The sequence below is a fragment of the Alligator mississippiensis genome, chromosome 3, assembly GCF_030867095.1.
Source record: "Alligator mississippiensis isolate rAllMis1 chromosome 3, rAllMis1, whole genome shotgun sequence".
Lineage (NCBI taxonomy): Eukaryota > Metazoa > Chordata > Crocodylia > Alligatoridae > Alligator > Alligator mississippiensis.
In genome coordinates this window covers 278,651,756-278,676,706 of record NC_081826.1, presented here as the reverse complement: position 1 = coordinate 278,676,706, position 24,951 = coordinate 278,651,756, and the positions used below count along the sequence as shown (strand labels likewise).

Sequence of the window (24,951 nt, the reverse complement as noted above, 5' to 3'; positions counted from 1 at the left end):
TATAGAGGTTCTGTACAATAGGTCATATCTCCTCTTCAGCAGATTCACCAGAGACAAAATGGGAGAATGATGAGTACAGCACACTCTTTTTTCATCCCACACATGGAACAGGGACAAAGGGGAAATATTCAGGAGGCCAACTGTTTTCACTGCTCTCCACTAGGATTATCTAAATATGAATTTTGAGGTGATGATGCAGACAACAAAATAGAGTGGACACCATATTTTATTTCCATTTATTATTCTTGTACAAGTTTGCAAAGTAAAAGCAGCAGACATTTCTCATATGCATTATGTTAAACACAATTTTGCAGCTTATTGTTTTGCAAAATAATTTATCTTTTTCTCTTTTAAGGGTTGTGGTTGCAATTGTATTGTGCACACTTGAATTAATGAAGATATTTCTAAATAAAAAACTTGGCCCCAATGTAAATATATACACCAAACATGAATAACATTTTTCAAATGACAAGGGTTCATAAAACATTAATAAATGTTGGAACATAATTTGTTTTTAGGAAATGTGATGCAAGGATTTGCAAGGTGTAAAACACCATTAAAGATCTGCAAAGTGTAAAGCACCATTTAAGATACCTTTACCTGTGATTTTCTTGACCTCCGAAGACTAAGACCTGCTGCTTACCGGTGCTCATACAGTCTTACCATGATTTTGGAAAGCCTACCATAGGTACAATTTTTCCTAAAATTCTAGTTGGTACAATGCTCGCTATTGAGAGAATGTGCCCAATATGCCTTAAATTTCCATTATTCTTGGACTCTAAACTACATACCCCTTTTATCCTAGAACAAATTTAGATGTTTCTCCATATATAGTACTTGTGATAATATCCCAAGCTTGCGGGTTAGTGTGAAACTAGAAAAAAGACTGGTAAGGAGCGAGTGATGCATACAATAAGAGTGGCCCACTGATGGACCTGTGTAGTTTGGCAACAGAGATATTGGTATAAGGAGACTTTGAAAGAGAAATATGACAGGTAAGACAGGTAAAGACTCCGAAGAGGCCAGCCTCTTGAACCTAAGAAGAGCAGCAGCTGGAGGAAGGAAAATGTGGCTTGCTTACACTGTTAGACCCAGCAAAGAGAAGGAAGAGGGCAAAAACAGGGAAGAAGCCATTAGATTTTGATTGTCAGATCACTGAAGACTCTTGAGAGTAGCATCAGGTGATGGGAAGAAGAAAAAAAGAAGTGACCTTGAAAGAATGGGACTACGTTGTCCTCTGAAATGAAGCAGAAAGAGAGGAATGGAGCAGCAGCACTGAATGAATCAAAGTAGGGTTTTAACTTAGGGATGGTTCAGAATACATTTTTCTGCATAAAAGCATATTTTTAACAAACGTGCTAAGAAGCTAGGGAAAGATTTTGTTAGAGTCGATAACAAACAGAATCAATTGTTATGATGCTGTTTAATGTCTGCAAAGTTTTGCGCACAAAACTTTCTTTAAATTTACTTTAACGATTTGACCAGCGCCACGTATATCTGCAGTGCTTAGAAATAATGAAAAAAATTGTAACAGCATGTAAACAAATATGTTGGAGAAGCACAATCAATGCCATTTAATCCCATTGTTCCATCTTAAAACTATGATAATTAATTGCCCTCCTGCTTTTTATTATGTTAAGACTGTAAAGGCTTCCAATATTTATAAAGAGATGTTTTGTAGGAGTGTTTAAGAACGGGAAGGGTATACAGGGATGTGATAATCAGGCAGCGGGGGGTCTAGTATGGCAGGAACTGGTGAGCGCTGCGGTCTGAGGAAGCCAATGGATCGTTCCATTACCCAGATGGGAACGGGGGGTGGTGGCATTTCTTACATATCATCAATTATTTGGTATAATATTTGTAAACAAAATTTCAGGAAAGTGTTTAATCATCGTAATAAATCATGAGGAAGACATTTGTGCATTAAAATGAGTGAAGCTGAGGTAAAACTGTGAGGGGTGAAGAACTCTTCTCTCCTATAGGCGAGCTCCATGCCAGGGTTGGGTCAGTCCTCCAGCAGCAGTTCCAGGAAAAAGACATCTTTTTGCCATCTCGTTAGTTTGAGCCTTTTGAAGTAGCTCCTTTTAGCATAATCACTCTTACAGCAGTGGCTGCCCATACCAGTCAGGCCTCATTTACCTGAAGATTAAGAAAAGTGGAGAAAAGGGCACAGTGTAATTAGAATAAACCCCATTTTGGATAACAAAGGAACTTCTAGTGGCCATCTCAGGGGATTCCCCCCAACTTTGTTTAATCAAGCGTTCAGTTGCTGGAAGCCATTTAAAAGAGTAAATAACAATTTAATCTGATAGACTGAAGTAAAATTTCAGTAGGAAACCTCAAACTGCTAAATTTCAGGGCTTTAATGGGCTTGGCTAATTGAAGTCCCACATAAAATTGCAAGGAGAATGAACAGTTTTCAGATAAGTGAGTTTTTGTAGAATTGAAGTTTGACTAATTTAGATATTGAGGATTCAGTTTTAGACCTGTTAATATTTCTTACAGGCATTTAATTGCACTTGATTTCTTGGAGTGTTTTAGACGCCCAGGTACGTCCTTTGTTATATATGTAAAAGCTTTGTGTATGTTGTTTTCTATTATTAAGTGAACATAGCATAATGTCTCTGAAACACAAGGCAATAATCTGAGCCCAAGAAAGGGAGGATTTGTCTGCCAATCTGCACCCGGAGCGTGGGGCAACTCAGATCACTCAAAATTGTTGTGAACTTACTGATGTAACTAACAGGAGCGGATTGCCTCAGGAGAGCTGGCTTGTTTGGTTTCACAGGAAAAATATTATTAGATATTTGACATTAAAGATGGGTATGATGCTTTGCAGACAACTATAAAAAGACAGGGTCTCTTGCTTTGAAAAGCTTTAAAATCTACAGTTAAACTGACAACATAACAAAAAGAATACATATAGAGGTGATGAAGTAAATGGCAAGTACATGGAAGAAAGGCCCAGTTTCCTGCTTTTCTACATTTTGAATATGAAGGTCCATTTATCTGACAGCTTCTCTTCTAAATACCTACTGTTTATAAAATTAGTATTCAGGGTGATAGCACTGGATGCAGCGGGGCCAAAGGCTGAAAGGAGATTGGGATTTCTTCTCAATCTCACCATTGACTTCTCCAAATCTGAGATACGTTGGCAAGCATAGGAAAGCTTGCATCATCAGTACCCCTGCTCCACTTGTTTGGTGGTTAAATAATCACTTTAGACTCCAGAACTATCAGTTCAGAACCTGTCCTGGATTCTACTACATGCACAAAACAGCCACCAAGAAGACCCCAATGTGATTTTGCAACCAAAGAGGAATGCGTATGCACTGAGAAAACTTAGATTATTGGTGCAGTAACTTGTTGCTTAGCACATATACTTTTACTAAAACTTTTGGCTTTTTACTTATATTTTTATTTTATAATTTTTGAAGAAAAAAAGAAAGACATTTCTAAAACTGAAAGTTAGTTATAATATCATAACCACATAGATGTTTAAATATATTTATGATTGCATCTGCACTAAAATAAGATTTTTTTTTCTGAGACTGAACGTGAAAAATTCTCTATTGCCTTTTAGGTATCTTGGCAACCCGCAGATACTGAGGTTTATATGAAACAGAGATGTGATTTAGAAGAAATATCAGGATAGTGGGCAAATTATATAATGTAAAGAGCAAAAAATTGATAGCAGGTATCTCTTTTTGTTTTAGAAGAGAAGAAGGTGAAAGAATCAAGGTAAGGAAAATATTAATGTATTTTTATGGCAGTATGGAAAGGAAGATTGTAAGAGGAAAAGATGTGGCAAGTGTTGCAAGTGAGAACTGGGGATTAGGGCATCCAAAATGTGATTTATCTTGAATGTTCAACAAAATTTGGAATGTTCAGACTGCATGCTGGGAACTGAGAGTCAGCCACAATGCTGCATTATGCAAGAGTTCATAGCAATGGGTAAGACTTCCATTATAGCCATAACATGTATATTCGGACCTCAGTATTTACCAATCTAAGATGATTTGTACAAGTAAAGAGCTTCCCAATCCAACTGCTCAACAGTGGCAAAAATTAGTAAGTATGGAGCTGTGGTTGTATATTAATAATTAACAGTATAAGAATATAGAGCATTTCACATTTTTTTTTAAATTCTCTTGCCAAACTAAAATAATTACCTTTTCTCTTTTAAATAAACTTTGCCAAGCTCCCTACAATTATAAAGTCTGCAAAATAAAAACATGCAAATTACAGTTTTAATGTAGCAGAAAGTTCAAATTAGTGATGGAGGAATTTCAAGAAGTTCAGAGTTCAGTTGAGGTGAGTATTAAAACCTGTAAAACCTCCCACACCCATCAAGTTTTGCAACAGACGTTTTCTACTTTTTCTTTCCCTATTGCAGCTGCCATTGTCTTCTTTGAAAGAAGGACTGATAGGTAGCTGGCTCCCCCATTTGACATCACTGATGATTATGCCACCTCTATCATTTTTTGGAGCTATTATCTTCCCTCATTTCCTCTGTCATGTGAAACAGAATGCTCACATGACAGAGGAAATGAGGGAAGATAATGTTTCACATGACATAAGCACAGAGGCATAACTAGGAAATGTTATGTCCTGGGTGGCAGCAGTTGCTGGTTTGGCAGCAGCGGCAGCTGCCATTCCTCTATGGAGCCTGGAACTGTTTTCCCATTCACGCACCTCTAGTTACATGACTATAAGCAAGCAAGTCAAATTGTGCTCAAGTGGGGTTAACAAATAGATGAACCTGAAGAAATACCATTTGACTAATCATGAGGTGAAACCTAATAATATGAATATAAAACTGAAATGCAGCATGAAAGCTATACTTTAATTGTCACTGGGACCAGATTCTGGAAAAAAGTCACATACCATTTCAGTTAAATATTTGCATAAATGAAAAACTTCACACAAAATACTACATTCTTGTAGAAGCTAAGCAACTCAAAACAGACGAGCAGTGTTTCTATTTCCTAATATGAAGCTGGCAAAGCTCTTCCTAAGAATTGTTGGGAATTGAGAAGAATATTGTTGGATGTCCCCTAATCCAACAATAATTGCAGTGGTTCTGAGAATTTTGTAGAAGCCTAGAATAAATTATTATATTGAAAATAATGAATTAGTTACTTTATAAACAATCAAAAAGCAAACAAACAAACAAAATAAAGGCCCAAATCCTATTTCACATATACATAATGCTTACAGACATGAAAAAAACCCAGAAAACAAAACACTTTACTTCCAGCTTGGCGCACCTACGCACCAAGCATAGCACATACCCAGCAGAGGCATTGCATCTGTTTGACTTAGCTCACCCAACATCTGTATAGATTGCGTGTTTCAGTGGGGCTTTTTGGCGCTTTTGTCTAATAATTGATTCAATCAGCTATTAGATAAAAGCACCAAAAAAGCCCTGTCAAAGTGTGTGATCTATACAGACATTGGATTAGCCAGGTCAAACTGACATGATGCTTCTTCTGGACATGTACTGTGCTTGGCACATGGGTGCACTGAGATGAAAAAAAAGTGCTGTTTTTTTTTTCCACATCAGCATTCCATGGGCCTACATGCAATCCTATTCTACTCTGCATAAACCTCTGAAAAATTGTTACAGCAAATGGTATGTGGAACCTTCTTCTCCCTGTTTTTTTGTGATTTAATGTGGAGGCTAAATTGAATGTGTTGCAATACTTGATCCCAGGGACTTGATTAGTTTAATTGTAGTGCCTAAGTACTGCTTCAGTGCCTAAAAGGTGAAATAGGATTGGGTCAAAGCCTTTGAAACAAAGTCTCAAGAAATACAAATTTAAACAAAAACTTTTGAACCTAGGTCTGAAAATATTCTGCAGAGGGAAAGACTGGGTATATCTGATTTAAAATATTTTCAGGTATAATAAGTCTATAGATATTTAGTATTTTTGTCTGAATTGTCTTCTTCGGCAGTCCCTCACAGTAGAGGATAGTTGTCTTCCACGATGGTCTTATCTGTGTGTCCAAAGACAGCTGATGAGGCCTCTCTGGGATCAACAGACTCTACTGTGTATTTCTGTGTGCAGTGGGTGGTGCTGGATTCTTGATTTAGTCTGCGACATGCTGCTTCTGCCTCATGCTTTTCTATCTCCTGTTGTCGTGAGGTTTCAAAATACTGAGATCCCTGCCACAGACTCTTCCTCCATTTGGGGCAGTCCTGGGTGATAGTCTCCCGCAAGTTAACATAGATGTTACATGTTTTTAAGTCAGTCTTGAAGACATCCCTAAAGTGCATTTTCTGCTCTCCTCTTGAGTGTATGCCTTGGCTGAACTGGGAAAATATAACTTGCTTTGGGAATCTGAAGTTAGACATCTAGACGCCATAGCTGGCCCAACGAAATTGATATCAGATGATCTTTACCTCAATACTCATGTTAGCTTGCAGTAAGACACTAACGCTGATGCATCTGTCTTCCCACTGGATCCAGAGGATCTTCTGTAGACAGCATTGATGGTACTTCTCCAATAACTTTGGATGTCTCCTGTACACTGTCCACATCTCAGCACCATACAAAAGGTGGGGATTAGGCCTGTGCGAAAAGGGAAGTATTCGATTTGGATTCAGCCGATTTGGACGACAGTGATTCGATTTGGAGATTCGGATCACTGTCCCAAATCGATTCGGCTAAATCTGCTTCAGAAGATTCAGCACTGATTTAGAGAGATTCGGTGATTTGGATTGGCCAGGGAGAGGCAGGCACAGCCGGTCAGCTGCAGGTTCTCTCACAGCGACTCTGGCTGTTCCTGCCTCACCCCGGGCAGGTGAAGCTATGGGAGAAGCCCCCATGGCTGCCCTGCCCAGCCCCATCCCCTGCCCAGCAGACCCCAGCCTAGTCCTGGCACTTTAAAAAAGAAAACAAAAAAGCCCTGCACTCACTGGCTGCAAGAGTGGCAATTGGGGCCTTCAGGTGCTCATGACAGAGCCCCTCCCCCCCCACGCAGGATGGGGCAGTGGGGATCCCCCCCCCACCTGGCACCTGTGTGGCAGCTGCCCCATGGCACGGGTGCAGCGTAGCTCAGCAGGGCGCCATGCACTGCCTGGTAGCTGGGGCATCTGGGGCTAGACATATGAAGCTGCTCCAGCTCCCAGGCAGTGCAGCGCCCTGCTGAGCTGCACTGCACCCATGCAATGCAACAGCTGCTGTGCAGGTGCCAAGTGGGTGGGGGGGGCGATCCCCGCTGCCCAACACTGCGTGAGGGGGGGTTCTGCCATGAGTGCCCAGAGGCCCCAATCACTGCTGCTGCCGCCGGTGAGTGCAGATTAAAAAAAAAAAAAAGGCCCGCACTCACTGGGTGCAGGAGTGGTGTTTGGGGCCTCTGGGTGCTCGTGGCAGAGGCCCCCCATGTGAAGTGGGGTAATGGAGGGCAGCAGGTACGGCCCCTGCATTGCGCAGGTGCAGTGTAGCGTGGCAGGGTGCTGTGAACTGTCTGGGAGCTGCGGCAGCTCCAACGGTTACCCAGAGCCTGGCACCGCTCAGCCCCAGTGGCCCCAGCTCCCAAGCAACACCTTACTGAGCCACACTGCACCTGTGCTATGGGGCAGTTGCCGTGTGGGTGCCAGGTGGGGGGGGTGATCCCTGCTGCCCCACACTGCCCCATGCTGTGCAGGGGGGCTCTGCCAAAAGTGCCCAGAAGCCCTATCACCGCTCCTGCATCCAGTGAGTGTGGGGCTTTTTTTTTAAGCTCTTCCCCACCTTGCATGCCCCTCCCGCTTCTGAACACTGCTGTCCAGGGCCCTATTCAACATAGGAAGTTTGGAGGGTGCTGACCAGGCCCACAACAGTTTACCAAAACAGCCTATGTGGCCCTCAGGCCCAAATAATTGCCCACCCCTGCCCTAAACCCACACTGAAATTCCAGGAGGACATCTTCAGCTTTGACTTCCCACCATTTGTTCTTCATATCCCAGGTCCTCCTTTGGACTTCTGTCTTGGCTTGTTGGAGATTCAGTTTCTTTTGCTTGGATTTGGTGTTGTTTTGCCAAGCACAAAAGGCTTTGCACTTGCAGTTGATCAACTCTTAGATATCTTGGTCATTCTCATGAAACCAGTCTTGATGTTTCCTGGCAGAGAATCCAAGCGTCTCTTCACAGGTACTGATGACAGTAGCTTTGAGGGCACCCCACACACTGCTGACATTCTCCAATTGTTATTTATTGGAATTCATCAGGTTTTTGTTGAGGTACTGGTGGAAGAGGTCTTGTTTGTTTGGGTCCTTGAGTCCTTCAATGTAGATCTTCTGTTGGCATTGCTTCTGCTACAGCTGTCACTGGGAGCCAGTTTGAGTGACATAATCAAGCAGATGAGTTGGTGATCAGTCCAGCAATCATTAGCTTCTAGCATAGCTTGGGTGATACAGACATCTTTGTGATCCCAGACACAGACAATGACATAGTCAATCATGTGCCAATGTGTACATTGTCATCATATCTTCTACCTGTTTTTCTAGTGGAACAGGGTGTTGGTGATGGTGAGTCCATGTTCCACACATTTGGTCAAGAGGAAGATCCCATCAGATCTGACATTTCCTACTCCTTCTTTGCAAATGGTGCCATTCCAGAGGTTAGAGTCCCTTCCAACTCTGGCATTGAAATCACTGAGAAGAGTAAGTCTGTCTCCTTCTGGAATCTTAGAAAGGACTTGGTCAAGGTTAGCACTGAATTCCTCCTTGGTTTCATTGGCAGTGTGAAGAGTCAATGAATACATACTGATGACAGTGGCACATTGGCTCTCCAGCAGTTTCAGACAAAGAATCATGAGGTGCTCATTAATTCCAATAGGGAACTCACTGAGTTGGTTTATGAGTTCATCCTGCTTGCTGGGTCTTGCAGCTACATCGATGTTGTGTCACCTGAGATCTTAGGCCATGATTGCAGTGTGGTGCTCGGCACATTCACTATTTGGATTGTTCATGAGGGTCCTGATGTTCCGGGTCCCATAAATAATGATACATCTTTGGTGGCATTTTAAACTGCAGTAAGGGTGATCCCATCAGACACAGTTATCCACTCAGGAAGAAATACAGAATACTGTATTAGACAGGCTATGTTTATGGCACCTTTTCTAGCTCCGTCCCCACATGGGGTGAGCAGAGTGGATTCTGAAGAGGGCTGCTCAGTCACAATTCCAGCTGCCACATCATACTCCCGTCTTGGACAAGTGCTAGACAACCTTTTTGTAACTGCCACCTTTGTGCCACTTCATAAGTAGGAGCTTCCAAACCTCATAGTCCTGCTCCCGTCACTACGAGCTAGTCACCAAAGGGCTTCAGGAATGTGCTGGAAAAGCTGGAAAATGCCTGTGCATGACTTCTTTTACTCATAGATCGTAAGGCTGGAAGGGACCTTGGAATATCATCGGGTCCAGCCCTCTGAACCAAGCACGAAAGATAACGGGAGTCAGGCGATCCCAGCAAAGTGACTGTCTAGTTTCCTCTTGAAAATTTCCAGGGTAGGTGATTGCACCAGTTCTGGAGGGAACTTATTCCACAGTCTGGACACTCTGACAGTGAAGAAGATTTTCTTAACGTTGAGCCTGAATCGGTCTTCCAGGAGTCTGTGGCCATTACTCCTAATTTTCCCCTCAAGTGCCCTGGTGAACAGTTGCTCACCGAGCCCTTGATGTACTCCCCTCGTATAGTGGTAAGCTGCTACCAGGTCCCCTCTCAGCCTTCTTTTCTTCAGGCTGGAGAGTCCCACATCCCTCAGCTGTTCCTCGTATGGCTTCCCGTGTAAGACTCTCATCATACGGGTGGGCCTTCTTTGAACTCGCTCAAGCTTGTCCATGTCCTTGTTAAAGTATGGTGCCCAGAACTGAATGCAATACTCCAGCTGTGGTTTCACCAGTGCTGAGTAGAGCAGAAGAATCACCTCCTTGGTTTTGCTGGAGATGCATCAATTGATGCATGCCAGGATATTATCTGCCCTACTGGCTACAGCATCGGACTGCCAGCTCATATTCATACTGTGGCCTATTATTACCCCCAGGTCCCTTTCATTTGTGCTGCTAGTCAGTTTGGTCCCGCCAAGCCTGTAGGCGTATTGGGAGTTGCACATCCCCAGGTGGAGCACTATACATTTCCTGACATAGAACTTAATCAGATTCTAATCTGTCCAACTTGCTAGCCTCTTTAGGTCTGTCTGTGTCTGTAGCTTATCTTCAAGCATGACCATGCTTCCCATAACTTGGTGTCATCTGTGAACTTGGCCAGTGAGCTCCTCACCCCCACATCTAAATCATTAATAAAGATGTTGAAAAGCATTGGACCGAACACTGACCCCTGGGGGACACCACTGGCCACTTCTCGTCAGGGTGAGACAAATCCATTCACTATGACTCTCTGGGTTCTATCCTGCAGCCAGTTTCTCACCCACCTGACTGTCTTGGAGTTAAGCTCACAAACCTCCAATTTTCTTGTGAGGACATCATGGAGAAGCTACTGCATATCAGCTTCCACACAGCTCTTGACAAGTGGGGACTTTGATCCAATGGCAAGACCAAGACAACTGAGGATCTTATTCCACTGCAGCCTTCATTTGCCTTTCCAGCCACTGAGATTCTAACATCTTCTTCTGCCTGTTCTGCCATTGAGGACTTGTAGACCCATAGCTGGGGGTTTGTCAGGCTAATTATACTGGCAACCTTACCATGTCACAGTACCATCAAAGGATATATGTGGTTTTTCCGGAGGGAAACCATTGACATCTGCTGACCTCACAATATTGTAGTGGTGCTGCAGCTGCTTGGTCCACAACTGCTTATTCATCAGAGTAACCCCTCCTTATTTCACAGCTAACCTTCCCTGAAGGTCATTCCACTATCCACCACCTGTGGACATGGTGGGTAGCAGCACAGCTCTGAATTGTATATAAAACTTTAATATGACTTAATTTTATAAAAAGAACCCAAATGTGACTATGATTCAAAATAAATTTTCACTAATAAATAAGATCATCTATTTTATTTATTTATACAACTGTTGCCCCCCAACTCAAGGATGACCTCTACTAAGGCTCATTGATAGGCTGTGAGGTGACTTTAGAGTCCAATCCTTGAGCCAAAGACTCATCCACAGAAGTTATAGGTCTTTTTGCAGGGTAGAGTCGGCCGTATTGCTAGGACTTCTCTCTTTTTCCTTTCTCCAGTTTCTCTTCTCTGCTTCAAGGGCAAAATGCTTTACCTCAAAATGGGCTGCCACTTGGTTGAGGTTACAGCACCACTGGAGTTGGTTGGCAGCCAGCTCATCCCAGCTTTTAATGTTGGCCTCGGTTTTCTTGTGGTATACCTTCTAAGGCTGTGCGAAACAGCACCGTTTTGTTTCGACTGCTATTTCACCATTTTGACAGGATGGTGTTTTGTTTTGAGTTTCATTTAATTTCAAAAGCACTATTCTGTTTTGTTTCATCACAACTGTTTCACTGTTTTGACGCTGTTTCAATGTTTTGTCCATAGGCTATAATGGGGAAGCACAAAGCTGCCTATAACTTTGTCATTTCTTGCCTGAGTCAAATGAAACTTGCAGGCTTCGTAGCTCCTGCTAAGGCCATGAATCCTGCCAGTTTCAAGGAGATAGGTGCAGGGGTTCCTGGGAAACTGCATCTCAGGCTGCTGACAAGCAAAACTCATGACGTGCGATTGTGTGCGTGTGTTAAGGCACAGTGGGGTGAAAACTGCAGGCATGGTAGCCCCTGTTGAGGCCATGAAGCCTGTCAAGTTTCAAGGAGATGGGTACAGGCATTTCTGGGAAACTGCACCTCAAACTGTTCAGAGCAAAACTTGTGTCATAGAATCATAGAAGTAAGGTCGGAAGGGACCTTGTAGATCTTCAAGTCCGACTGCCTGCCTGGACACGAGGGAAACTGGGCTCAAGTGACCCCGGCCAGGTAGGCATCGAGCCAATTCTTAAAGACCCCCAGGGTAGGAGCCAGCACCACTTTCCTTGGAAGTTGGTTCCAGATCCTAGCCGCCCTAACTGTGAAGTAGTTCCTACAGATGTCTAATCTAAACCTACTCTCCAACAACTTGTGGCCGTTATTCCTTGTTATCCCAGGGGGCGCTAGGGGAAACAAGGTCCCCCCCTAGTGAGTTTATAGACGGTCACAAGGCCCCCCTCAGTCTTTGTAAGTGTCATTTGTAAGTGTGATAGCACAGAGAAAGCTCAGTTCAAACAGTACTTTTTATGCTGTTTTTCCATCCCTCCCTGAGAGCAGTGGGATTGGAAGGGACCTCAGGGAAGGATCACAGTCACTGGCCAGCTACACGTCAATATGAGAGCAGTCCTTCTCCCTCTCCTTAGTTTCTCTTTAGCTGCAAGCAAGCCCAGCTTCGAAATTTTCAAAACGTTTTGCCTGCCCTCATTTCATTTCGAGGCTGCTGTTTCAAAGTCCTCTATTTCATTTCCATTTTGCTGTTTTGAGCTTGAAGCGAGTTGAAACAGCATCAAAACAAAACAGCCAGTGAAATTTCGCACAGCCCTAATACCTTCAATGTGTCCTTATAGCATTTCTTCTGGCCACTGCAAGATCTCATGCTGTTACCAAGCTGGGAACAGAGCGCTTGTTTTGGGAGTTGGGAATTTACACACAATGTCTCGTCCAGCGAAGTTGTTCCTTGAGAATAACTGATTCAATACTTGTAACGTTGGCTTCAGTAAGGATTCTGGCATTTGTGCAGTTATCTTTTCATTTGATGTGGAGGATTTTCTGGAGGCATCATTGGTGATACCTCTCCAGGCCCTTGAGATGAGGAGAGTATGTTACCCATGTTTCATATCCACAGAGAAGAGTGGGAATGATAACTGCATTGTAGACCTGAATCTTGGTGTCTTTCTGGAGATCATGATGAATAAAGACATACTGAAGCAATTTCCCAAAAGAAGCACTTGTGGCATCAGATACTGTGCTGGATCTCCTCATCAATGTTCATTCTCTGAGAGGTGGCTACCAAGGTAAGGGAAATTCTCAACTACCTCCAGAATCTTTCCCTCAATGGCAATTTGGGGAGAAGGGGGCACATTCATGGCTTGGACAGGCTGATAGAGCACTTTAGTCTTCTCAGTGTTGAGAGAGGCCCAAAGTTCAGTAGGCTTCTCCAAAAAGATCTAGCACAGTCTGAATGGTTTCAAGGATGGCACAGCTGTCAGTGTACTGAAGGTCAAGGATGACTGTTTTGAGTACTTTGGTCTTTGGCTGAAAATATCCCAAATTGAAGAGCCCTCCATCCATTTGGTATGCTATGTCAATTCCAGAAGGAAGGTGGGTCCTTAATGGGAACAAAGATAAGTGTCAAAAAAATGGAGAACAGAGTTGGGGTGATGATGCATTTTTGCTTGACCCCAGGTCAGATGACAAACAAATATGTCTCTGATCCACTAAATAGGATAGTTGTAGTCATCTAGTTGTGAAGAAGCCTCAGGACCTTAATGTACTTTTCAGGACATCTAAATCTGGCCAGTACTTTCCACAAGATTTGAACTTGATGGAATCAAAGGCTGTAGTGAGGTCAATGAAGGCCATATGAAGGTCCTCATGCTGTTCCTGACACTTTTCTTGGACATGGCGGGCACCAAACATCATGTCAGTTGCCTCACAAGATGGTCTGAAACCACGCTGAGATTCTGGCAGGGCTTCCTCAGCAACAGGTAGAAGATGGTTCAGGAGGATGCAGGCAAGGATTTTCCTTGTTGTGGACAGGAAGGTGATACCTCCATAGTTTCTACACAGGGCATTTTTACATGTGCAAGCGCCTTTGAAAAGCGCCTGGCGCTGCAACACCTGCAGTTGTATAGGCAGCAAAATGCATGTCAGTGTGAAGAAAACGGCAGTGGTGCACTTTTGAATGAAAACGCCTCAGAGGTGCTTTAGTTCAAAAGTACACCACTGCCATTTTCTCTGCACTGATGCACATTTTGCCACTTATACAACTGCAAGTGGCGCAGCGCGGTGCATGTCAGCACCAGTGCAGAGTAGACTTGATTAAGTCTTCTCTGAAGCAGTGGATCTCTGGTGCATCCGAGAACTAAAAGGTATGTATATAAATGCCCATGGACTTATCTCCTTTCTTGAAGATAAATCACAGTGTTGGCATTCTTCAGGTCCAAGGAATCTCTTAATTGTTGCTAATATAGAGAATAAATTTGTGGTCTTAGTACCAGTTCCTCACTGCCAGCCTGGTAGATTTCAGCAGATTTGCCATTTGGTTCAGTAGCTTTGCTGTTCTTGGTTTACTTGATGGCATGTCAGACTTCTAGGACTGGAGGGTTGGCAAAGGACCCTCTTTCGAGGTGTTGGAGGTAGACTTGATGGTGGTATCCACTATAGTCGACTCACAGTTCAGGAGTGCCTCAAAGTGCTTTTTCCATCCAACTTGGATAAATTCTTTGCGTTTGAGGAGCACTGAGCCATCCTGCAATCACAGAAAAGTGATGGGAGGTTGGGCCATAGATGTTTTACGTTACCTAGAACAAAAATGCATGTCATGTTTCTCAGCACAGAGCTGGATCTCTTTGGCTTTATCTTGCTTGCCACCACTGATTTTTCATTTTCCAGATCCTCCTTTGAGCTTCAGTTTTGAGCAGCTGATACATTTTCTTCTTCTGCTGAGTTGAGGTGTCATCTTGCCAAGCAAAATGAGCCCTTTTCTTCTGGTCGAGAAGGGCTTGGATTTTGGCACCACTCTCATTGAACCAATTTTGGTGATACCATGACTGACTGACTGACTTAACAATATCTCCTAGTTAACTGACTTTATAACCAAAACATTATTCAAACAAATACATTTGTTCTGTCACCTCTACCAACACAAAACATAATTGATATGGCATATACATGAAGCATTGTCATTTACGTCCACCACTCTCCTTGAAGAGTATATGCAACATTCTCTTTTACCTCTTTGAGCATTTGACTTTTTTAGAGGCCAGAAGAGCAGCAAAACAGTGGGTTTTAGAGAAAACCTTAAGGGATGATGACCCTTTAAAGTAAATTAGTAGAACTTTGGATTCTGCAGGATCTTTTTTCAGTTACCAATGAGTAGGGACAAACAAAAAGATGGCAACTGAGGGCTTTTATGCCTCAGCCTCTACCTTTAGGATCAGTTGAGAAGGAATCTCTCCAAAAATGCTTGGGAAAATATAATCAAATGAGATATAAAAGATGGATATTGAATATGTTGATATGGGCATATGTTCACACGGTGCACCAAGGACCAATAAACTCTGGAGTGTATTGCTTCACATTAATTGTACATAGAGATGTGCCTTGTTTGGCTAAAATGGTTTAATAGTATGAAGTGTAAAGTCATACACTTAAGAACTAATATCAGGACCTTTTGCTATAAAATGAGGGTTCATAGACTACAGTTAATAGTAAAGAGGGATCTGGGTATAGGGTGACCATAAACCAGGCATGATACTGCCCGGAAAAGGGCAATTTTATTGTGTATTGAGTGTTGTATTTTTAGTAGAGACAAGGCATGAGCAAGACCCCATTTAGGATACTGTGTAGTTTTAGTCATCTATACTCAAAAAGGTGAATTTAAATGGAAACAGGAACATAGAAGGATTAACAGGATGGTGAGGGGAATGGAGAACTTCTCATAGGAGGAAAAAACATCACTTGTTTAGCTGAGCAAAGCAAAGACTGAGAGGTGATACAATTTTTTTTATAAATACATTTATAAGGTATATCAGGAAGTCAAAAGAACTATTTAAGAACAGTATCAGCACAAGGCACAAACTGATCACAAGCATGTTTTGACTGGAAATTACAAGATTTCTAATAATCAGAGTAGTCAAGTTTTAAAACAATCTTCCAAACAAAGCAGTGGAAGCAAGAAATCTGAATCGATTCAAGATGGGATAGTATGATAGGATAAGGGTGTTCTTGTAGCAATAATCAGCATGTGGTATGTAGATTCATAGAAATAAAATTTGAGCTCTATTTGAGAAGTGTCCAGTTCCATGCTTTAGGGCTTTTGCTTGTAAGAGCTTCTGTCAGGAAGATTTTCTCTTCCCTCTCCCCTGCCCTCCAATACTTCATACTATTTTTTACTTTTCTTCCTTTCCTCTGAAACACTCGCCACCATTAGAGTACACTGATGCTTTCTTTTGGTACTTAGAAATATAGCTGAACAGTTAATACATTTACAATAAAAATGATAACCAGATTGGGATCAAGAAATAATTTTATTCCCAGTCTATACATGTATGTAGATAAGTCTACACACAAATGTGAGATCAGAGTCCCAGATCAGATTGGTAAAGTCTCCCCCCACTTTCTCTGTGGCATAGGTTATAGTTTTCTTCCTAGGATTAGGATTAGCACATATTATTATAACAAATTCCCTGCCACAGCAGTGGCAGGCATTGGTAGTGCCCTTGTTTCCCTGCTCTTTCCATGGCATAAAATGACAGAAAATTAGGGTTGGAAGGGACCTCGGGAGGTCATCTAGTCCAACCTCCCACTCAAAGCAGGTTCATCCCCAACTAGATCATCCCAGCCAAGGCTTTGTCTAGCCAGGTCTTAAAAACCTCCAAGGATGGAGATTACACAACCCCTCTGCTTCACTATACTTCTCTTGAGAAAGATTTTCCTAATATCTAGACTAAACATTCCTTACAGCAATTTAAGATTGTTGCTCTTTGCTCTGTTATCTGCCACCACTGAGAACAGTCTGGCTCCATCCTCTTTGGATCCCCCCTTCAAGTAGTTGGAGGCTGCTTTTAAATCCCCCCTCAGTCTTCACTTCTCCAGACTAAATGAGCTCAGTTCCCTCAGCCTCTCTTCATAAATCATGTGCCCTAACCCCTCAAACCATTTTCACTGCCCTCTACATGGTGAAGGTTTTTTGTTTGTTTGTTTTTTGGGGGGTTTTTTGTTTTGTTTTTAGGGATTTACCTAAATTACAGGGGGATTTACCAGTTTTTGTAGGTTGATTGCGGTGTAAAGTTCTAACATCACAGTCATTTAGTGGTGGCCATGCCCCTTGGCGCAGACTGAGAGGCCCTGCCCCACCCCTCAGTGCTGATCATCACAGAAGCCCCCAGGGGGAAGGAGGGATTAGGAGGCAGCCACCTTCTTGATTGCTGGCTGCCCTTCATGTAACCCTGCTCCCTGGTGCTGATGGGTGGAAAGGGCCTGGCAGGGGGAAGAAGGATGAGGGATCAGCTGCCATCTTGTCTGCTGCTCTTCATGCTGCCTTGTCAGCTGGCACTTTCCACTCCTGGCTGCAAAGACTGCTGGCTCCCACTAGGGAGCCAACATTTTATTAAGTTTTTTTAAGTTTTGTTGTTGTTGTTGTTGATTTTGCAGACTTCACAGACAATTCTGGATTTTGAGGTTTCTGCAAAATCTGTGAAACTATAAATTAAGTAGGACCCTATTTTTTTTCTCCATATGGTCTTTGTGGATGAAGTGAGAGAGACCGGTCAGAGTGGATAATTTTGTAGATCCTTCACACACGTGGTTCCTCGTGATGGCCTTTTTAATCCTATGTTTACACACCAGAACTACCAGTATGTTTCTTCCCTACTTTGTTTCTGTCCAAAGGAGATATAATTGAGAGTAACTTTTATCTTACATTTCTTCCCTGTTGCCATGCTGTAGTCTCAAAAGTAGACACTCATTAAATGGTCCAGTATGCACTTCAGGAAAGAAGTACTGCAGAAGCACACAGAGCACAAAAAGTGCTAAATTTACTTCTTCAGTTTCCCTGTTTACTGTCTAATTCTCCAAATCTCTTACTATCCCTATGAAAAAGATGAGAAAAAAAAGAGAAACCAGTTATTAATTCCCAATTTCTCAAGTTCTGTGCCTCAGAATGTGCAGTTTGGAATCAGTCTCTAAGATGTGAAATCTGTGACAAGTTAACACTACCTCTAGGCTTACTATCCAAGTACCTGTGTATCTTTTGAGGCCTGGTTGAAGTTCTGGCAGGATTGATCTTTCTGTCCTTAGTCCTACTGAGATTCAGATCATAAATCTGTGTACAATTACTTCATGGAATCTGGAAGGAAGTCCTTATAAAAACCTTGTAAGAAATGTTCTGCAGCTTTATGGAAATATGCTTTAAAGTACTTTTATTTATGTTTTTCTTTCTTGCTTTCTCCTTTATTTTTCACTATTTTTAGAGGAAAGTATATTCAAAATTCTTTATTAATGAAATGTGAATGTTGCAGTTATTATGCAAAGGAATCTTACAAAAACTATTACTGCTTACTCTATTAAATTGCACAATGAGTATTTTCCATTTCTGTTTTAACTATCACCTCTCCATTAGTTCATATCCAAAAGAAAAGAGAGTCAACAATCTTGAATACAAGTTTGGTTTAAGCTACTAAGTAGGATAGACCTCTGCATAAACTAAGAATGTTCTATTCATTAATAGCTAAAAATCAAACCAGCTTTCTCAGCCAAAATACTGACTAAATCAATAAGGGCTGGTTTGCTTCAATAAAAAAAAAAAAATGAAATATGGAATGCAATTTTTCACAACAGAGAACAACACACCAATTTTTGTTTCCCCTCAGTCCTAGGTGATCTCTATATTGAGACATTGGGCAATTAATCAAGCAATTAATCAAGTCTGCTCCACACACAAGCTGAGGCAAACTGCACTGCATTGTATAAGTATGCAGTTGTATAAGTGCTGAAATACGCATCAGCATGCAGAAAATAGTGGCAGTGAGGTTTTGAACTAAAGCACCTCTAAAGTGTTTTAGTTCAAAAGCGAGCTGCTGCCATTGTCTCAATGCTGATGTGCATTTTGCTGTTTATACAACTGCGTGTGTCACAGCGCTGGGCACTTTCCAAAGCGCCCGGCACTACAATGCATAGATATGTAAAAATGCCCATCGAGTCTCTTGTTTGATTTAGTTAACACCTCCCTACAAAATAAAGTATTTCATACTCATGAATTTTTCTATCTGTGGGCAATTAAAGCCGTCATTGCCATTTTGAAACTTCTTTTTGCTGAAAAGTTTATTATTAAGAAAGCTTTAGCTAGGCAATAGAACCATGGCCTTGAGTACTCAGATTTTATTGATCATTATCAGTGTAATTTTCAGGCTAGGGAGACCCACTGATTTTGCTGACTTCCATCTTTTTTTGACAATGATCAGAAGTCAAATATCCGTCCTGATTCTACAAATCCTTGATCATTAAGTTGTGTTGATTCACCTGCACACTGTGACAAAATAAAGAAAATTGCTTGAATGCTTTTGTCCTTACCTCTCATAAATACCCACTGATGGGATTTAAGATTTCTCTCATGGGCTAATAATGTCCATAGGACTTGAAACTCTTTCCTTCTTTTTTGATATACAACTGATGCGGAGTTCTGTGTCTTTACCATCAAACACAGACAGCATGTAGCTTCACAATGCCTGCCCAGGAAAAATTCTGACAAGGAAGTGACATCTGGAACTCAGTTCCTAAGGCTATGGACATATAGTCAAAAAGCCCAAGGGTAAATCAATTCAATTTTCACAGGTTAATCTAAGATGTGTAGACTGAACTGATGAGCAAGTGAACAGCCATTCACTTTTGATTGTGGAAATGTAGCCATATGCCAGCAGTGGCTCAGGCCAGAAGACAGCCACACCTCTCTGCTTGGCCAGAACAGACAGCTTGGGCCAAGCCTACTCTGCCCACCCTGTAAGGTGGGGGTGGGAGGTGCAAAGCATCCTGGGATGATGGGAGACTGTGAGTTAACTTGAATCTGGAGGGGATCTGGGACAGAAGTTCAATAAACTGATTTGACCTAAATCAGTTAAGTCTGATACTATATCCATCCAGGTTTATCTTAAACCAGTTTTGGCCACCTTGAAAGTGGTTTATGTGCACTAAACTTCTGTTACAGATTTGAATCGGTTTTATCTGTTTATGGATAATTTCTGTCCCTAGCCTAAGAGGTAAGTGCTGAACTATGTATGATTCAGCACATTCATAGAAAAGACCATGCCTTTAAATCCTCTTTTTTTTTTTTTTAGATTTCAAATTTCCATCAAGTAGCAAAACACTCTTTTTTTCATCTGCATCTTGTAAGATTAGTATGAACACTTATCCCTGTTATGGGCCCTGCTACCATTGCCCATGCCTTTATGACCCCAATATTAGATTACTTTAATATGTTCTACCTGGGCTGTTGTTGAAGCCCACTCAGAAGGCTGACACTTGGCTAGTTGGAGGTGTTGACTTTGTGAATGCTTTTATGTACAAACAAGCTGTCTGTGGATATCTACAGGCTGGAACCAATTTGGAGTCTGACTTTTGGTTATGAAAACAGAACAAGCCAACAGAGTATAAGTGGTACTCACCTTTTTAGACTGTAGGCACCCCTTGGAAAATGCCAGTTCTTCACTTTCAGTTGCTTTTTTGACTATGGAACAATAACAAAAGAAATTCTTCTGGTGCATAGAAAGCTAACAGTTCAAAATATTTTTAACATTATGGATCGTTATTTGATGCGTCTGGGTTTATCTTGTGAATCATGTTTTCACACCTAACAGTGCTAATTTTGTGTGGCTCTCTGCAGCATCCCTGAAAGGAACTCAAGGAATCCTGGTTGTGATTCACTGCTTTAGAGGGAAAGAAAACTAATATTATTGTTCCATGACATCAGAGTTTCTACTCCTGAATCATGTCAAAGAACAAGTATAGGGAAATTTGCAATGGGATAGGATTTTATGCACATTTCCCACATCAGATAAAATAAATGGTAACCCTCAGGTTGCAAACATGCAAAACAAATAGGTATACAAATATTTTATTTTACAAGCTGCAAATTATTTCATTTTTTTTCTTTATCTGCTTCACTTTAGACTTAACTTGATCTTAAGGTTATTTACTTCTAATGCTGAATATTCCCCAATGAATCAATTATATGGTGCAATTATTTGCTCCTGTGGATAAAAGTCAATGCAGAAAACATGATATTATATTTATATTTTTTGCAGACAGCATTCATCGTTTCCTCTCTTATTCATGGTCGAAACCAAGACTTAACACCAAAATCTAAGTAAGTTTGATGCATTAAATTTAGGATCCTATGCGACTCACTTTACAGTGTATCAATATACACTTATCTCCCAAAAATACATACAAAATTTTTAAAATGCCATTTTTTAAAGTATAGCCATTTTTTAAGACTCTTTTATATATACAGTTATATGATAGACAATCCTTAAAAAATTCTGGCCACAAAGAAATAAGAAATAGCTAACAGTTAAAATATATATTTAACTGTTAGTTATATAGGAAGTTGTACAGCAAGCAAAGCTTAAAACGAGAGGAACTTGATTATACTAAAACCTATCCAGGCACAAATAGAAAAGATTGAGAAATATAAATATTAACAATCTAACAAGCAATCAGATAATATAAGTGTGTACATCAGAGTCTATGAAAACATGGATATTGGATATTTTTAAATGCCAGACTGCACATTGCCCGTAACTAATTATTCAGCTTCATAAACTAAATATCTGGGGACTTACCCTAAAATCCAAGAGGCCAAAAAGTGTTCTCTGCTTCTGAATAGTAGATTTATAGATACAATTTTATACATCCTTCTTGCAAGTTTATTTCACCTGGTAGTAAAAAACAGTAGTAAAACATTTATGACTCAAGCTTTCTTCTTTTATCCTTGAAAGAAATATTTTCTCTATGTTATTTCTTGTGTGTATAATCTCTTGTTTCTGACTATTTTGTAAAAATATTGAAGTATCAGTCCACTTTGAAAAATACAAGAAATATTATGAGAGTTAACTGATGTTCCATATAGTTTAGATTTACAGCAAAGATAATAATACAGTTAGAGGAAAACATACATTCTTAACTGCCTTCACTTGACTTCAAAGAGAGTAGAATGAGGTTATGAACTTATCAGCTCTGTGCATAAAATTATTTCCCCAAACTTGTGATTCACTTGCAGGCCAGGGGCCTACAGGAAGAACAAGGTTCAGACCTGTAAACTAGCCTTTAGTTTATCATATTTTCTAATATTTTGTTTTTAGAACTTCTATGATACCATAATCTTTCTCCTTTTTGGACATCATGCATGTAAGGTGTGATGAATTTTTGCATATTGAATTGTTTTGTATATATGTACATGAACCCTCATTCTTGTGCCTACATGGAGCCCCAAAATAGAGATAATGAGTCATTGTTATCTAGCTTGTGTGTATCAGATTACAGGATTGTGAGGGATCTTACTTTGTACAAGTTAATACAGAGTAATAATTGCTGTAGATAATTATAAAAGTTATTTTTCATTTAAAGAGCTTAATTTTGTATATCATAACTTTCAAAGCAACCACTGCCTCAAATGTAGGGGGCTGGAATCGATGATCCTCCGGGGTCCCTTCCAGCCCAAATGTCTATGAAATTATTTATAACTTGTCTGATACAGATAATAATAAAATAAAAATGACTGCTTTCCTAAGTAATACTCTGATTAAATAGTAATACTAATTGATTAAACATGGCTGATGAAGTATGAAAAAAGGGCCAGTCTCAATCTTAGTTAAGCTTATGATAGAAATCTAACAGAGGCACAGGGGTGCATTTTATTACCATGCCATTTACACTAGATAGCCACACTTTATGTTGGAAAGACATGATACTGAAAAAGAAAGTTGCATTTAGTGCAAATCACTTTATTCCATTCTATAACTTTCTTTTTAAATATTTAATCATGAAGGTAATTAGTAAAACCATTTAGAGAGTCCATCAACTTGAATCTTGCAGTAATACAAAGTTAGAAAGTAGAATGAGGTAAGTATTACACTTGGCCTTGCGTCCTTGTGCTAAATTTATGGTTTTATAATCAGATTTCCTTATTCCTGCTTTTCTTTCTGCCTGCGCAAAAAATTCTGCATAAATAAGAGGGGAAGCTGATGCACCCTGATTCTCCATGCTTAAAATTACAAAAACAACATCTCAGCTGACTTACACTAAGAATGTGTGTGCGCAACAATATGAAGTCCTGGGGCCTAAGGATCAACAAGTTCCATATTTTGCCTACAGACAAGGATTCCCAGAATTAACTGTGTACAAGCAACTATATGAAGGACTGCTACATTCATAAACTAAACCAAATGAAGGCACGGGCAAGAGTTTACTCCTCTTACCTTTTAATTAAAGCATTATTAGGCCCTTTGTCTATAAATGCTTAATTCTGCTAGCATGAGTAGCTCTAGTGAACAGTGAGGTTAAACACATGGGTATTTACAGAACTCAGGATTACATGTTATTTTTAATTAATAATAGCAGTCAACAAGTTTTCAAGAGAAATGTGGCTTAAATTGACCGTGTCTATAAAATGTACATAAAGATTTATTCATATAAAATTAGCATATTTGGAACTAAACCACAATATTCTCTAATCACATCTCTCTCAGTCTGCACCCAGAAGCACACAAAGTCTTAGAATGGATTTTGAGTCATCATTTTCCTCTCCAGCATTATGAACTGGATCATTTTATTAATTTAAAGAGATGCATTTGAATCTGTGGTAGCCACAGAACACACAAATGACACAGAAGCCAGGCAGGATTCAAGTGCATGGATGCAGGACCAATGCATGGCTCTCTAAGAACTCCCTTACGGAAATGAGGTCCATCCAGAGCTGACAGAAGCACAACACCATATGCCCAACTGCTCGGTGTCTTCATGGCTCAGTCCTGCAGTCTTTACACATCCTAGATGCCAGTCTGATTATATGGAGTTTCCCCGAGGAAGGCTGGGTAGGAACTATAAGAATGGCAGAAAAGGAGGAGGTTAATGCGTATAGGAAGGAGCCTTGGCTGCCATGCCAGGCTGGGATCATTCACAACCCATTTTACCTGAAGAGAAAAACAGAGCAGCTTCCAGATTAGGGCAGTCCCATTCTGCAACCTTTCCTTCACAGCCCCAGTGCTGGCTTCCAGGAAATCTACCAGCAAGCCTTTCAGCTCCCAAGGAAGGACCCTTCACCTCAGCATCATTTTTTTTTTTTTTAATTCTCCCGTATTCGCTCAAGAAAGCTGGTTTTAAAAATCATTCAAATTCGGCAAGTAATCGCTTGACCCAGGACCACTTTCACCATCGGGCGTTTCAGATCTGGTGACATCAAGCCTCTTAAAACACGTAAGAAAAAACAGGAGAATTTAAGATCCAGCAAGTGTCCCGGGTCTGGCAGCTCCACTCACTGCGCGGGGGAAGACGACCTTCCTCGGGGATTCACGCTCAGGCTCCTCTCCAAGTCCCTGAAAGTCGTCCTCCAAGAAAAAATCCTCCCTCAAATGGTTCCTCTTCACGAGCCGCCGGCTGTCTTCCTCCTGGCGCAGGCCCGGGCGCAGACTCCACTCCCAGGCAGCAGCTCGGAAGGGGAAAAGAAAGAGAAACTCGGAGGCAGAAGCAGGGGTGGGGACGGGGCCGCCGCCCGCAGCGAGGAGCCGCGGCCAGGGCAGGGGCGGCCGCTGCGCGGGGCAGGGCGGGGAGCGGCGCGGCGGAAGCGGGGCTCCCTCCTTCCCTCCCTCCCTGGCTGCCTGCGCGAGCGAGCGAGCGAGGAGGAGGCAGCAGCGGCGGCGGCGGCAGCAGAGGGAAGGGGGAGGCTGTTGGTGTTTGGCGCCGGTGGAGGGAGTCATTCCTGCAGCTGCACTTCCGGTCGGCATTTTGTTCTGAGAGGGAGAGAGACACACAGGATCCTTCCCCCTCCTCCTCCGCTCCCCCCGCTTGGTACCGACTCCCGGCCCCAGGCTGCCCCCTCCCCCGCCCCCACACTCACCCGCGCGGAGGGAGAGGCGGCGGCGGCGGCAGCGGCCCGGCGCGGTGTGCGCCTCGGAACCGGTTCGGCCCGGCCCGGCCCGGCCCGGCCCAGCCGTGTTGATGTTGTGAAGCAGGCTCAGGGGGAAGGGATTTGTCTCGGC

General features: G+C 41.8%; 1 long non-coding RNA gene across 3 annotated transcripts; it reads right to left on the bottom strand.

The window, feature by feature from the left end:
- Nucleotides 1–208: 208 nt before the first annotated feature.
- LOC106737888 (uncharacterized) lies at nt 209–24,892 on the bottom strand. 3 transcript variants are annotated; one of them, XR_009461156.1, is made up of 7 exons: nt 24,810–24,892; nt 23,887–24,702; nt 23,649–23,794; nt 21,538–21,630; nt 20,359–20,420; nt 17,622–17,790; nt 209–2,139 (listed from the first exon to the last, which is right to left on the bottom strand). It is a non-coding gene; the product is annotated as an uncharacterized LOC106737888 (long non-coding RNA). The 3 variants fall into 3 exon arrangements; XR_009461155.1 differs by lacking the exon at nt 17,622–17,790; XR_001371556.3 differs by lacking the exon at nt 209–2,139 and having other exon boundaries at nt 14,773–17,790.
- Nucleotides 24,893–24,951: the final 59 nt, after the last annotated feature.